Here is a 17,019-nt window from a genome sequence, read left to right as displayed (position 1 = left end):
ACTCATTCATGTTAAGTAAGAGCTTTGTATGGAACTCTATATGGAACTTCAACCCAGATATCTTGAAGATAGAAGAACTAGTAAAACTGTTATTTATTAAAGCTTTATAAAGTTAGTGTTTGTTTTTCAGTCCAATTTTCAGCTAATAAGAAACATTCAAGAAAAGATATCACACAAATTATGCTCCATTTATATGTCAGGGAACTGTAATCGAGTGTTGTGGTGGTGGTGGTCTTACACAAGATTGGGACAACTGACTTTTCCACCCATATGTGGTCCTTATTCAAACTGATACTACAGTCGGAAGTCGGAAGAACACAATTGTATAGGATGTCTTTGGATATGTGTCAATTTTCCTTCCACTTGAACTAAAAGACCCAAATGTTTCAGCATGGCACTGCCTTTTTTCACAAAACGAGCTACATGAATTTATGGATTACATGGGAAGATCTTTGAAATGAACTGAAATGCTGACTGCACACCAGACCTTCTCACCCTACATCAGTACCTGACTTTAATAACAACCTTGTACCTGAATGAGCACAAATCTCCACAAGCCTGCTCCAAAATCTAGTGGAACATTTTCCCAGAAGAGTGGAGATTTTTATAACAGTAAATGGAAACAAAATGTGGAATGAGATGTTGATAAATCAGAATCAGAATGCAATTATTTGCAAATCTCATAAAACCATATTTTATTCCCAATAGAAAATAGAAAACATATCAAATGTTTAATCTTAGAAAATGTGAGTTTTTAAGAACAAAATCAGGTAGTTTAAATTTGAGTTGGGACAGTGTTATATTTACCACTGTGTAGCATAAGGTCCTATGTCTGTATACATCTGGGAACAGAGGAGAGCAGTTGCTGAAGTTTTGGGAAAGAAATGTTGTCCCATATGTGTCTGTTACAGGATTTTATTTGCTCAACAGTTCTGGGTGTTCTTTGTTGTATTTTTTGTTTCATCATGCACCAAATGTTATCAAATGGTGAAAGGTCTAGACTAGTCTATTCCAGTTCAACACTATGAAGTCATGCTAATGTAATAGATGCAGTATGCATTTAGCATTTTCTTGTTTGAATATGCAAAGCCTGTACTGAAAAAATAAAGTTTTCTGAATTTTACACTACTCTTTTGGAATTGGGGTTGTAGTTTTCATTTTCCCAAAGTGTGTGGTTTCATTTCAGATTTTCAGACAAAATATATATTTTTTAATTTGTTTATTGATTTGTTTCATATTTTAAGCACAGTTTTCATGGTTTTGCCAGCAATACCAATAGCAATATACATGCTTACATACAGTATATAAATGCGATGGTAAATTACACTTACACGTTACAAACACATCCTACGCAACACATGTTAAACACATCCTACACAATGATCCTTATGTATCATACATCCTCATATGTGCACATTATATTTACAGTGACATTTAATGCTTATATTTACACAAAAGAAAAAGACCATTTGAATGTGTGGATATGTTGCTATCTGTTTGATCAGTCAGGCTAAGAAGGATGCCTGTGTGCCCATGTTTGCTTAACTATAAAAAAATCCCAACCTGTTGTAATAGATGAGGTAAAAACAAATTATATTCTGTTACCAGCTATTTTTTTCAAGAAATAATATCTTGACTGTTACAAATATATTATTCCTTTATTAACGGCTCTCTCTTTCCCTATTGTTTTACTGACACGTTTATTTTTTTAACAAGATGCTGCATGCTGCAGGGGATGCATATAGATATATAGAATGCATTACTTTGAAAATCTTAGAATGTTGAATCAAATGAAAATATGACTTGATGGCTCTAAATGGAGCCTGAGTAGGCAGACAAACTCATATGGTTCATTGTTTGGTCAACTTTGGTGTGAGAAAAAAAACCAGCAAAAAAACGAATCTACTACAGATTTCACTAATGTTTCCGTCATTGCTTCAGTGAGTGGAGGCACCATAAATGCATTAGGGAGGATTGTTACTACTGCTGTAGTTCTTTAAGCCTTACAACTGCTGAACTTTTATTCTCCAGAGGAAGGCCCGTGCAAATCTGCGAGTGTATGCAGTTCACATTTTGTTCAATTCTTGCTCTTCTGGAGTCTTTTTCTGAGCTCTTTTCTCTTGATGTAGTGGTAGCTGAGTATTTTTTGCTCTCTTTTCTTTTTGTCTACACAAAGTACTAACCGGTGCATGCGATTTAGTCATGGCATGAAGATACTAAAAATATACATTTTCTTTTGTTTTAGCATTTTGAGTTCATTACAAGCCAGGCTGTTTCTGTCTCTCCCAAATGTAAATGCTTTTTGGGTGTAAAAGCACTTTTGGACGTCGCTCTGGATAAGGGTGTCTGCGAAATGCCGCAAATGTAAATGTAAATGTAAATGCTGCTATATACACTATTGACATACAGTATAGACAAAGGTTTGTGGACATCTGACCATGATCTATGAAAATCCCATTTCACATTTAGTCCCCATTTGGTGTTATAATATCATCTGGGAAGATGCTTGTGGAGATTTGTGAATAGAGAGATATTGAGAATAAAGTCATGTACTGATGTAGATGAGGAGGCCTGGGGTGCAGTCAACATTCCAATTTATTCCAAAGGTGTTCAACAGGGTTGAAGTTGGAGCTCTCTACCAGGCCACTCAAGAGCCACTCTAAACCATGTAAACCATATCTTGAATTCCTCTTTGAAGCTGTTCACTAATAAACGAGAGTAAACAGCATCAGATCAACCAATAATCAACTAGTTCTCTAAAACAGGTCAAAGGTGAATCTTGTGAACCTTCATTTGGAGTATATACAGACAAAGCAAAACAAAGAATTATTTTTTCTGAAAATGGATTAACTACTGAGAAACAAACAAACACTTGTATAGTACAGTAAAAGTGTGAATCCTGTCTGGTCTCTTACAATCAATATACATCAATTATACAATCAAATAAATGAATTTCTGCTGCTGAAATTTATAGATGTTATACAAAATAAATTCAAATTTTCTCACTGTAAATGTTGTCATTTTCAGTCACTGTAATTCAACTATAGTTTATAACAAGAAAAACTAAGACTGTGCACCATTATACTGACAACATAACTAAACATTTTGAGAATTTTGTTTGTGAACAATGACAAAAAGACTTTTCATTCTGATGGAAATGACATGTTTATTGACACAAATACTAACTTTTAAAAGATTAACTAAGGATTTAAGAAAAGTACAGGCTTTTGCAAGAAATCCAATCTATTGTGCTGTTTGTAGAAATTGTTTTGAGAATGCACTTCCTGGTTCGCAATTATTAAGGATGATTCCAGAAATGCTCCAAAGCAACTGAGAAAATCTTTAAGGAATTGTTAGAATTTAACAATTTACAACATCATATCTAATTTACATATTTCAATACATATCCTCTTGCTTGTTGTGTGTTGCGGAAAACACATCTCTGTGTCACATAATATATATATATATATATATATATATATATATATATATATATATATATATATATATATATATATATATATATGTAGAAATAAATAACCTGTTTGCTAGCATAAATGTATCTTTAAGAGTCAGTATTTTTTTACCGCAGGAAAGGCTTCAGTACAGATGAACTTTGTGCTTTTTTTTAGTAATGTGAATTGACAAATAAAGAAAAATAAAATTTGTTCAGGCAATGTTAACTGAAGCTGGTTTAATGTTACTAAAAATGTAAAAATTACTTGGTTTCAGGCACATTCCATAATAATCGTAACTATAAGCTGGAAAATAAATGTGTGTTATTCTTTAATAACATAGTAAAAAAAAAAGGCAATTGCTAAAAAAACATTGAAGTGGAATAAACATTTTGAAACATAATAAAAAATGTATTAACATTAAAAGCATGAATGACTATATTCATATTTTTTTTTATTATATTTGTATATATTTAAATATTTGTATATGTTCGATAAATGTATTTTGTACCTTACTCAGCAACCAGATCTTTTCAGGAAGTGTTGTATGTAAAAAAAAATTTTTTTGGGCAAGGGGATTTAGAGCAGAACCCGTTTAGTAGGGCTAAATTGTGTAGACTCCTATACTGTTCAATAAACTGTATTAAATTATAAAAAAAAAAAAAAATGCTTTTGTTATTAAACAGTTCTCTCAGAGTATCGACAAACTCCAACAAGCCATGGGCAGATAATGTTAGTGAGTCAATATATCAGTTGGGTGCTAATAGTAACACAAACACAGCGAATTATGTGACTCGATATTACTTTACAATCTAACAATAGAGCAAAAATAAACCAGAAAGAAATAAATCAACAGGAAATTTACTGACACCATTTTGGAGCCCAGTATTGCCAGCTATGAATGCGTACCCTCCCTACACACCAGAGTAGCCTGAAAGCCTTTTTGTTTTTACGCTAATAAATGCCCATCCAGCACGTGCAGTAAGAAACCGCAATCAGATGCGAGGTGGAATAATTTGCAGTCGATATCCGAAAGGTCTTGGTCACAGAGGTTAAACTCGGTTCAAAGAATGAAAGCGCTCTTTCTCTTCTTAAATGAATAGCAGACATGGAGCCTATTAATAGAGGAGTCTCGGGCGGAAACTGGGGAATCGATCTGTGTGGACGGATTGTCCTGGAACATGCGGGCTGCACCAAAAGATATTCCATAATTGTCCACTGTTCTTTCAGGCCAAGCAGGAAAACCGTAACCCAGTAAAAATGGCGAGATTTAAAAAATAAATGGGAAAAAGTAACTTTTTAAAGTTTTAACGTGAGAAATCTAAACGCTAAACACACATGGAAGTAAATATGATGCTGAATATATAACCCGGCCTCTGAAAAAAACTATTACTTCAAAAGTGCTTGAAAAATGGCTTTTGTTTTGTGAACAGCAGCTATAGAATTAGACATATAATTACGGCAGCACTTAGAGAACATCTGCTGTTAAAAATTGAGTACATACAGAGGTTTGGCATGATTATTACTATTAAACTACAGTATAAGTATTCCTTCATGTATCCCTGTATTTGCTAAAAGCTTTAAACCAAAGTAAAAAACTGACAGGCAGCATTTTTTGGTCAAAGGTCTTAACACACTTCTGCCTGGATATGGTGAGAAATGAGATGTTAATGGATATATGCATGGCTATAAAAATTACTGAAACGTTGTTGGGAGAACGCTTGCACTTAATTACTTGTGATCTAATTTCACATTAAAAAATAAAGAAAAAAAACTCTGGCAGAGTTTGAAGACCTCTGGGAAGTGATCAGTCATGTGGGGAGACAGCAGGCAGACGTCCTCCTGTCTCTACACAGCATTTCAGTTCAAAGTCATGGTGTTTTTCCGTTTACTGGGTTTTTCTGCACTTTTGCTTCATGCAAATAACACATATATTTACAATACTTAGAGTTCATTGTGCAAAAGACAAAAATATAAAAATCTATCTATCTGTCTGCTTGTCTGTCTGTCTGTCTGTCTGTCTGTCTGTCTGTCTGCTTGTCTGTCTGTCTGTCTGTCTGTCTGTCCGTCTGCCTGCCCGCCCGCCCGCCCGCCAGCTAGCTAGCTATTTTGCATGGTAGACTGTGGAGCCAGCAATGTAAACTTGGCCACGTTAACTTGGTGTTAACTTCCTTTCTCTTCCGCACCAGTGGTGTTGCGATCGCCTACACCTTTTAACGGTTTCTTCAGGGATGAGATGTGGCTTCTTCGCAGCCGGAGAAATCCCTGTGTTACTGAGTGAGAATCATTTGGTTTCGTGAGTAACTTCGATGAAATCTGAAAACACCTCCTTTGTTTATGAGTGGATGCCTTATTAAACGTGCACTGACGCTAGTTACATACCAGAGTATTTCTATATTTGTGTATATATTGTCTACTTTGAACTGACTAATCGGTTCTCTTCAGGCATCCAGTGGTCCTGGAAGGCAGATGTCACCTCAGTACAGCTACCAGAAAAAGAAAGTACATAAGTACATCTAGCTGCATACATACAGTATATAGCCAGTGGTGTAAAGTATGTGAGTAAATGTACTTTGTTAATGTACTAAGTGATATTTTGGTGACTGTAGTAAGTATCAAAAATATAAGCAACTTTTACTCTGAACTCAACTACATTTATGATTCAATAAATGCACTTTTTATTGCGCTATATTTTAATAGACAATGAGCGTTACCAATTACATTTTTCACTTTTGTTTTTAGCACCGCTGGCCTAATTTTCAGTCCAAAAAAAGCTAAAATAAATAAATAAAAAACGTCGGGAACCAGCTTTTGTTGAAGTTGAATAAATATGTTGCCCCTATCTGAGACTGTGAGGTGCACCAAACCATATTTAGCTTTGGATATTTGGTTTAATTTTATCTCAAATGATTTACTTTCATTTTATTTTTCCATTGAAAAAAGATTGTTCTACTTTGTGACATGATGGTGCATTTCAATTTGTTCATTAAGGATACCTTTTTGAAAGATTAATTTAATTGTCTTGTTTTCTGCTTTTATTTTATCTTTGTTTCACATGTTAAAGAGGCTGTTGTGTTGATCTTGGTTAATGCAGTGTTGAGGTGTACAATTCGATTGGTATTTTAGGAAATAATACCTCACAAATCAACTGTTTTTTTGTTTTTGTTTGTTTTTTGCCATATAAACTGCCATTTTACTAATGTGTCTTTTTTACTTATTTACTTTTAGTTATGATGCAGAATGATCATTTAAACAAAACTTGCAAAATGAACACAGTTAATATATATGTTTAAACATTATATAATAATAAAACCTATATAATAATACCTTATATTTGTTTATATATAATATAACTTTCATTTTTCAGAGACTCAAAAACTCTGCAGAGACATGCTGCACTATACACATCACTTTGTCTGTGGAATATATGGAACAGCAGATCTATAAATAAAATCGGAAGTGTATTTCAGGCTAGTCTGCACAGAAATATAATAGAAAAATGGTTTTATTTGTTTAGATAGAGCAACCGAAGCAAAGCACTGACGACAAACAACAACAAAAAAAACCCACCACCAATAAGTATAAATGATATGAGTGATTATAAAGCCTGCTCACACAAAACTATACAACTGTATCAAAACAACATCAACATTAATGTATCGTTCTTTTTACCAGAAGCTTGAGGATTCAAATCCCAGTCATTGAGCCATTGAGAGCCATTAAGACTTCAATTTCTATGCTTTATTCTTAAATTCTGCCTTACTTGTAAAATGCTTTTCAAGCGTCTGCCAAACATAAATGCACTGAGAGGCTGCACTTACACATCATCAATACCTAATCAATTGAAATGATTTCCCTAGTGTGTGTTGTACCATCTAATTTGTTGCGAGCAATCTTTTTTAAATGGCCTGTTAGTGGCCAGGACTAATCTGTTCTTGCATTTAGAGTTGACTTTAAATCAAGCCAAATTTGCTATACAAGAATTATAATTATGAAGGTGTGAGTGTACTATTGGTAGTTTGTTTAGTTGTTTGTTCGCTTTACTACATTTATAATGTTATACATACTGTATATATAAAAGTCATTTTGGGATGACCTGGATTTAGACCCAGTGGTGTATTAAAGAAGACCAAATAAAGCTCTTCTCATTCACTATATGGAAAAAAAATGAGATACGTACTTGCTTTTTAAACATCACATTTCACATTTAGTTCCAATTTGCTTTTCTAATAACCTCCACCCTTCTGGAAAGATTGCTTGTGGAGATTTTTTTGGTCATTCAGCCACAAGGGTATTAGTAAAGTAAGCTACCGATGTAGGTTGAAGAGGTTTTGGATGTTCAATAGTTTTAATTCAGAGCTCTATTGAAAAGCTCTCAAGATCCTCCACTCCAATTCTTGGAAACCATATCTACATGGAGTTGGCTTTGTGCACAGAAGTGGTCATCCTGGAACAGGATTGGGTCTCCAAAGTAAAGGGAAAGATTTAATGCTTCCACCTCCAAAGATACAATTGTGTGCCTCCAACTTTGTGGTACCAGTTTGGGAAAAAACATACTAATGGATAAACCAGGAGTCCCAATATCTTTGTCAATATACTGTATACTATATTAAAAAAAAACTTTGTTGGTAACAAACAAACAAAGAAAACACATTTTACAAGTATATTTTTTTTGCGTTCTCAACAGGAACCATAGTGGCTTCCTACTCAGATCATTTTCCCAACCTTTCCAATGACTTGAATGTCTGTAAATTATTTCCTTTAATGAGGCAGCTCATTAGGAACAGGTAAAACATTCAAAACATAAATTTTCAGGTTTCATTTCCTTCCTCTGTCTCCACCTTATATTTAATAATTTCCTGTTCGTCAGCTCATTTGTGCTTGCCACTGATTTGCCAATTTCAATTTACAGTGTAGCCTGTCTTCCTCTGCAAACTGTAATTCAGTCTACAATATCTCTAATGGTAATGATAATTAGAAGGTGATTAAAAAAATACTGTTTGCTTTCCTGCTCTGGTCAGCAATGATATATTCAATACCAAAGTGGTCAAAGCCTGTTGAGGTAGGAACAAAAAAGTGCATTATGTACTGATGGAGGTTTTGTACCACGACCAGACATCTGAGGAGAAAAACCTACTCCTTGTATGTTATAGTTAAGACTGTGTTGATGCTGTAATAGTTTATGTACACACTTTTAATTAATAAATTACTGTACGTCTTGTTTCAAAAACAGCAAGACAGAGACTGTGAAGTTTTTTTGCCAATACATATTAAATTATTGGTGAATTTGTGCATTAATTATGCTTTTCATATAACTGGATTTCATTAAGGCTCTGCCTGTACTATGCTTTATGATCGTCTTACCCTCTTGATGCTTTCACAGCATATATGTGTGTGTGTGTGTGTGTGTGTGTGTGTGTGTGCTGACACTAAGAAGTACTCCTTTCTCAGCACTGCTTACCAACTGAGTAAGCATTTAGGCAAAAGATCTATAAAGATGGTCTGTCACTTCAGAAAAAGCCCTGATCAGACACCTACCCTCTTAAGAAATTAGTTCTATCACTTTATCAATATTTCCTGATTCTTTAAACAGGACTGACCGATGTTCCTTCTGTCCATTCATCGTTCTAATATAACAGCTTTCAACCTAATAGCCTACTCATTTGGCCGCATATCGGAAATGAGTAATGAAAAATGCAGCGTTTTTATCATCGCATTTCTCGTTACATCATGGCCGGAGGCATCAACAGCCGTCTGCGAGTTTGCGCTTATGATTTCTTCCCTTGGGCCTCCACAGTATCTTCGAAAAAGAAAAAAAAACAAAACCAAAGCGCACAAAGCAAGAATGCGGCTGCACATGGCAACGGAAGGGGTTTTATTCAGATAACGCTTCAATCAGTCCTCTCTGAGCTGCCTGCCTCCATCAGGAGAATGAGTGTCTCGCTCTAGGCATCTTCAGCACGCACTACTTGCTTTACACAAATTCAAAAAACACGCACACACACATGCAAACACACATACAAACATAGCTTTCATCTTGATTCCTAAAGCATTTGTACACATAGCTTCTAAAACAGCAACTTTTCCATTCTTACAACTGTGCCCTTATAACTGATCCAGCCAAAAACACACACACACACACCTTAAAAAACACCTAAGGTCTAGTGCGCTAATAAAACTAAGCCCAGACTGCACAGATGGTTGAAATAAGTAGATGTGTCACTTCTCTCTAATCCCTTTTACCCTTCTTTCTGTGAAATTGGAATCTCCAGAGAAACAGGACAGTGATAGACTGACCTCATTTCAACCAACACATAAAGTCATACACCATGTCTACACAGGCATGTCACACAATATCAATATCTGTATGTGTATCAATATCTGTTTTCTTCCATATTTCTATTTGGTATTTTTTATTTCGAATAAAAGAACACTGGAAAAACAGACAGATGTGGATATGTTGTGCAAATTCTGATTCTGACAGTTCCTCAACCTCAGCTACATCACTCAAGTTCATTACTGGTCTAGACATTTAAGGATTTTCTTTTTTCTAAAAGGTTGGCTTGGGGCTTTTCCTCAAACTATAAACAAATATACTGTGATCGTACTGTGATATCATGCTTCAAGCTGCTCACATTGTGCAGTGCAGCAAGTTCATCTTAATGAATGCATCATTTTTGCTGTGTCCTACACTATCCCAGTCCTGATGCATACTACTAGTTTCTATGCTCTGTAAAAAACCCACAATATTCTGGTAATATCTGTTAGTTTGATAGCAACCAAATATATTGGTCATTGTAATTTATGTACATTTGTATAGAATTACATTTAGCAGCTGCTTGCCTGGCTGTTATTATAAAAAAAAAAACTACTTCTAATAGCATTTTAAATCACTTTCTAATTATCAAGAGCAATAAAATGTTTGCAACATCGTTTTGGTTTGACACGCTTTGCTATTTTTCAACGAAAGGTTTCAGCAACGTTCGACAAGCGTAGGCAACCATTTATTTCTCTTAGCCTGCTAGCCAAGTCAAACAGATGCTGATAGATTTTATTTCACATGAGCAAGCTTAAAATTGACAAAAAGTGAGGATGCTGCATTTCAGAAAAACAAAAAAAACTAAAAGAAAAATGATTAAAGTAAGGTGCAGGAAAAGGGCATTTTAAAGGCACTGTAAAGGGCTTACAGGGTGGCTGTTAATATCAGAAGGTTCAAAACACTTATACAGTTCTGTCAATCATTGTAGATTACCTTGTAAATCAGAGTATAATAAATCAGAGTATGCTGAAGTAACAATAGGGGCTTCTAATGCAAAATGCATGTATATTGAATATATACAGTATATATTCATTTATATTTATGACATTTGGCAGGCAGCCTCATCCAAAACAGTTGAGGGTTAAGGGCCTTGTTTAAGGGCCCGGCAGTTGCAGCCTGGTGATGCTGGAATTTAAACTTGTGACCATTCAATCCAGAGTCCAATGCCTTAACCACTACTACCTCCCGAAAAATTCCTGCAACAATCTTATTCAGCGAGCATGAGCAAGCATGTTCTCATTATTATTACATCTTTCTCAAAGCATCTTCCAGGCAAGATATACAAGTGATGAGAAATGTGTGGACACGGGATGTCAAAAACCAATAGCCTTACACAATTACATAATACACACATGCTGAGGTTGCTAGCAGAAAGTTCATAATAATTTTTTAACCATAAAAAAAAAAAATATATATATATATATATATATATATATATATATATATATATATATATATATATATATATATATATATATTTGAAATATCGATTATGATGTCCTATCAGCTTTGTGTTACTAGTCGGTACCAGTGGAATCTAGTTGGTGCTGCAAATGCATTGTCCAAACCCATAACACACTCATAAAGGCGCATTTTAATGTATTAATAGAACATCTGAATATCACTGTGAGTATAAGAACCGCTGTGAGCCAATCTATTAATCCTGTGTTTTACACAGATCCACTTTCTATCCACTGGTGATTTCTTGGATTCAGGCATTACAAGACTATTAGACTGCTTGGCAAGTTTCCAAATGTTCTAATCACTTCCTGTTGTGAATATTTCAATAGTTTCCCCCTCTGCTTCCCAGCACCAATCTAAACTGAAGCACTAAGCCTTTTATTGCTGCAGGAAGAAAACTTGACGGAGGGTACTCACGATCGACGGCGTGTTCCTCCTCCTGCACTAGCTGCGCACACTCTTGGTAATCCCAAGGCTTAATCCTAACACATCCTTACAGAGGAGTAAAAAAGGGGGATGAAAGTGATCATAGATCCCCGGGAGTCGTGGGGATACACACCACGTGTCCAGTCACGTCCTCAGAGCAGGCGGCTGTGGACACAAGAGAATTCATGTGTTAGAAGGAGAATGGGCCATTCTCATGTGCAGACAAAAGCTCACATTGAGACTGAAGGGTCAAAGGGAGGGAAGGACTGAGTGAAAGCTATCCACTACATGGCAGGACCAAGTAGCAGTTGATCGAACTATATATATACATACCTAAAAGTTATAAGGCATATTCTCTGATTACTCATGTGTTAGCACGGATGTTAAATATCATTTAAGATGACGTGAAATTAAACACGTTTTTCCCAAGGTCAAAGCTGAGCTCAAGTTAATTTTGTTATTGGATATTTTGTTTTGTCATAACTATTCCTATAAATAGTTAAAATACAATTTGGTAGACTGCAACGTAGCTAAAATATCAAATCAATACGTGTGCATAAATGTTCTATAAAAGCAGTCATGGCAGTCGCTCCATCTGGAACATAAATGATTGCTTGAATATGTTATTGTTTCTATAGTAACAACTAATTCACAAGCACTGGCATGGCAGATGTGCCGCAATAATCTGAGGCTAATAATAGACACATTGAAACAAAACATCCAGTTGTTTCACAAAGAAAGGTAATCTGTAATTATTTCTGTAAGGAAAATTTTACGGAAAGTTCTATGTCAGGAATCAATAAATTTTCTGAAAACCTCAACAATTGCTTCCTCCATTTGGGATGTTTTGCACTGCACTGTTGTTTCCTGTCCTCTTTAGACAGCAACACAGTTCAAATGCTAGCATTACTGGGCCTTGACACTGAAGTATTGTTTCACATGAAATCTCACCATCAAAGATCTTTGGATCAAACTTACATTAAAAAAGCATACAGAGTCTGAGTTAACAACATAGCAAAGCTTTGCCAGCTAACTAGAAAACAGCTTTAAAGCAGTTAGCATGTGTTAGTTGTTCACTGAGCACTGTTTGTCACTGTGTTATAAATCTAATGTTATTGGTTTTTTGTGAAGCACAGCACTATTATATGTTTCCTTTATATTACCTATATTGATTACCTAACATCCATTATATAGCTAGCCAAGTTGGCCTAGACAACAAAGGCACATGTATTATTTTAGCAATGAAGATAATTTTATAGTGGAGAGCAAATTCTAGCTAATATTAACGCATACATACATAAACCATATTTATATCTAGATACTTTAAGTGCAGCAAGATCTTGATGAACATTTTCTTGAATAACCTTTCCTTCATTACTTCGTTACCATGGGACTGTGAGACAGTGAGAAACTGCTGTGTGTAGGTGTCAGGTTCCGAGCCAACCTGCAGAACACATAAAGGAAGTTCTCCCACTCTTGAGCGGCTCTGACAGGAGCCGCTGCCTCCATATAAATAAAGCTTCCTCTGAGGCCTGCCTCCAGGAAGCGGAGTTTCAAGACCTCCACTTTGTAAGAGATCTAAAATAACTGCACTCTTTATTTGTGGTTCTGCCTACACATTTTATTTAATAATGAAGTTGAACAAGTTTCATGCGTCATAGTATCGGTCCCACTGCCCTTTTACCTGCATCCAAAAAGTCAGTTGAGGTGATGTAAAATCACCCTAAGGCCCATTGCACTGTCAAATTTCATTCTTATAGATAGATAGATAGATAGATAGATAGATAGATAGATAGATAGATAGATAGATAGATAGATAGATAGATAGATAGATAGATAGATAGATAGATAGATAGATTATTTGATAGATAGATAGATAGATAGATAGATAGATAGATAGATAGATAGATAGATAGATAGATAGATAGATAGATCAATCAATGGGCCACAACAATAAGGTAGTAATAGTATTAAGTTTCTGTGACTGCAATACCTTCACCATTACCACCATAATAATAATAATTTACCATTCAATAATGATCAATGTACAGTATCTTTCCTTCTGTATTTTCCCAGCAATTGACACTAGGGCTGTTGTCAATAATGCAACTGCCAACAGAGTCTGGAATAAGTCCAAGACCAGGACTAGCCAAGATTGAGACCAAATAAAGTCCAAGATTGAAAGCGAAACCCACCAAATCCTATTCAAGGCTTAATCATTTCTTCAGCTAGTTGGCTTTATTAATGCATCCAATACAATTCCAAATAGAAACGTTATTGCAGTAAGTCCAAGATGAGTCCATGGGAATACAGGAAATCCAAGAACAGATTTGAGTCGTACAGCTCTATCACCAAATGACATTATTCTATTAACTACAGTTCAGACATCAGGGACATTTTCATTATAAAAAAAAATAACAAGCAGAACAATTTCACGTCTGCCATTTTATTTACATGCTTTAAAAGCCTTAGTCACTCTGACCTTATCTTTCCCCTTCTCCTCACATTGGTTTGTTCCATACTGCTAAACTATGTGCTCTGAATCCATATCATTATCAAGATTGAGAATCTTCATGTCCTTTAAAAATTAACATAGGAGCAAAGCTATCCTGTCGATTTATAATAAGCAGGCAAATCTTAAAAAAAAAACAAAAGCTAAATAAACTCTTGTTTATTCCATTTGGCTATATGTGAGCAGTATTAGCCTGAAGAGCATTCGACTCAGCCCCTTTCCGGCTCTGACAGAGAAAAATGGGGAGCTGAATATGACCTATGGGGAATCAGTGGATTAGTATTGATCGAGTTGGCCAGCCCACAGGCACCAGGGATCAATCAGCAGCTCATCAGACTCCATCTGTCCCAATGTACTCATAGAGATCTCTGGTTAGAGCCACAGTTGGTGCTACTCTCAGCTTTCCAATGGCCTCTGCTCAGAACAAGGCTTTAATATAGATCAAGTGGTCATTAAAACAATAAATATTGAGCCTTCATGAGTGTGGACATCACTAAATAAAATAATATGAACATAAATCAAGGCATTTTTAATAGTTTCATATGTACAATTTATTCATAATTGATTCATATTTTAACTTATGGCATTAAAAGTCAATACCAACATCCTGCTTGCCTGGTGGACATGCACCAGTACACTCATTCCACACCATTATGTGTAAGCCTGGAGCTGTCACCATGGCAACTGCACAGCCCTTCATTGACTTGGTAAGAAGGGGACCACAGAGGTCCTCACAGATAGTTTGATGGATAGAGGGATGGATGACTGGATGGAAAAAAAGAAATATGAATAGATGGCAATAAAAAAGTTTTGTATAACAAAACAAGTCCAACTGAAATTTTGAACTCTGACCTACCAAAACCTGTGCTAACATACAAACTGAGGACTTCTATTTAGCAATGATGTGGTTTTATTGAAGTAACATTCTATAAAATCTAATATAAAAGATATACAAATTGTAATGAATTAGTGTATGTTTGACATACAGTGCATCCGGAAATAATTCACACGCGCTTCACTTTTTCAACATTTTGTTATGTCTTTGCCTTATTCCAAAACAGATTAAATTCATTATTTATCTCAAAATTCTACAGAAAAATACCATAATGACAATGTGAAAGAAGTTTGTTTGAACTCTTTGCAAATGCATTTGAAAACCAAATCTACCATACAGGCCTGATTGGTGTAGTGCAGAGATGGTTGTTGTTGTTCTTCTGGAAGGTTCCCTTCTCTCCAGCGATCTTTGGATTCTTGGTCACCTCCCTGACTAAGGCCCTTCTCCTAGGATCGCTTAGTTTGGCTGGGCAGCCCGCTCTAGGAAGAGTCCTGGTGGTTCCAAACTTTACTCGTTTTTGGATGATGGTGGTCACTGTGCTCACTGGGACCTTCAATGCTGCAGACATTTTTCTGTACCCTTCCCCAGATCTGTGCCTCAAAACAATCATGTTTAGGTTTGTGCACTGACCTCATATAGACAGGTGTGTGCCTTTCCACGTTATGTCCAATTAATTGAATTTACCACAGGTGGACTCTAATCAAGTTGTAGAAACATCTCAAGAATGATCAGTGAAAACAGGATGCACCCGAGCTTCATGACAAAGGATATGAATACTAATGTACATGTAATTCTTTTCATTTTTTATAAGGCTGTAACATAAAATGTGGAAAAAGTGAAGCGCTGTAAATACTTATTGGATGCACTATAAATAATATTAAACAATTAAAATGTTGACAACAGTTAGCTATATTTAAGATTTACCAAAAGTTTTTACCAAAAATGACTGGTTTTGAGACAATATTTTCATAGACAAATTAATTAAATCTGCAGATTATTCTTACTTAAAATAAACTTCCTTCCTTCTACTCTTCCTTCCTTCCTTCCTTCCTTCCTTCCTTCCTTCCTTCCTTCCTTCCATCCATCGATCCATTGATCCATCCATCAATCCTTCCTTCCTTCCTTCCTTCCAAATGATTGCAATAATCCATAATGCAGCATGGAGCATTTTGGCCTAGTAATGTACTTTTTGCATAAATTGTGGTTTCTAATAAAAATAAATAAATAAATAAAATATAATATATAATTATATTATTAATATTAACAATGTAGTTTAAACTACAGAATATGAATACATTCCTCGAATAAAACAAATCTGTATGGCTACATAAATTATGTGGTTTGACACTACTAGTGTACAATTGCTACCATATAAATGAAATGAAATTAGTCTTTATGTTTTGGCTTTAACCAGCCTGACTAATGATGAGCCGAAATAAAAGGCCAAGCTGATCAAACTAGTAAAACATCTTGTGTGAGTGAGTACAAATAAAAACAATATCGTAGACAGTTATTTAAAAAAGATATCTCAAAAGATTCGGCTTGCTGGGTTCGTCAGGGCAAGTTGAAATTTCAGCACAGCTAGTGCAGATATCTCACAATAACATGTTCATTTGTTTATTTCCCTCTCAGAAATTAAATAGTGCTTTTTCTCTGGTGAACTTTGTGTAATTTCAAAGCAGAACCCAAGTCCTTTTGCACTCAGAAAAATCAGACAGAACAAAAGTGATGACACTAAAAGCACTTTATGCTCCACACTGAAACTGGACTTCCTCCTACAAGGTGCACTTTGCTTTAATTGAAAGCTTGGGTGAGGAAAAGGGCTGAAGGCTCCCAACCAAGTCAGATGCCAAGAAAGAAAGAGAAGAAAACAGGACAAATGTACAGAGCATTTTGATTAACTCCAGTTCATTGCGGTTAGTTCAAAGCCTGTGCTGAAGTGTTTGAGTGGAAAGAACACAAGTTCAGACTAAAATGGTTTTGTATTAAGTCTAAGCATTAATTAACCCAT

The 17,019-nt window shown here is 35.4% G+C and overlaps 1 protein-coding gene across 2 annotated transcripts in view; it reads right to left on the bottom strand.

The window, feature by feature from the left end:
- The window catches only part of b3gat1a (beta-1,3-glucuronyltransferase 1 (glucuronosyltransferase P) a), a 111,212-nt gene that overhangs the window by 41,542 nt on the left and 52,651 nt on the right, over positions 1-17,019 (bottom strand). For both annotated transcript variants that reach the window (XM_046865004.1, XM_046865005.1), the window contains exon 2: positions 11,653-11,826. The gene's annotated coding sequence lies outside the window, so the exon portion shown is untranslated. The remainder of the gene's footprint in view (positions 1-11,652; positions 11,827-17,019) is intronic.

The sequence above is a fragment of the Silurus meridionalis genome, chromosome 13, assembly GCF_014805685.1.
Source record: "Silurus meridionalis isolate SWU-2019-XX chromosome 13, ASM1480568v1, whole genome shotgun sequence".
NCBI classification, from domain to species: domain Eukaryota; kingdom Metazoa; phylum Chordata; class Actinopteri; order Siluriformes; family Siluridae; genus Silurus; species Silurus meridionalis.
Note: the sequence above shows the minus strand (reverse complement) of the source record. Positions and strands in the feature narration are given on the sequence as shown.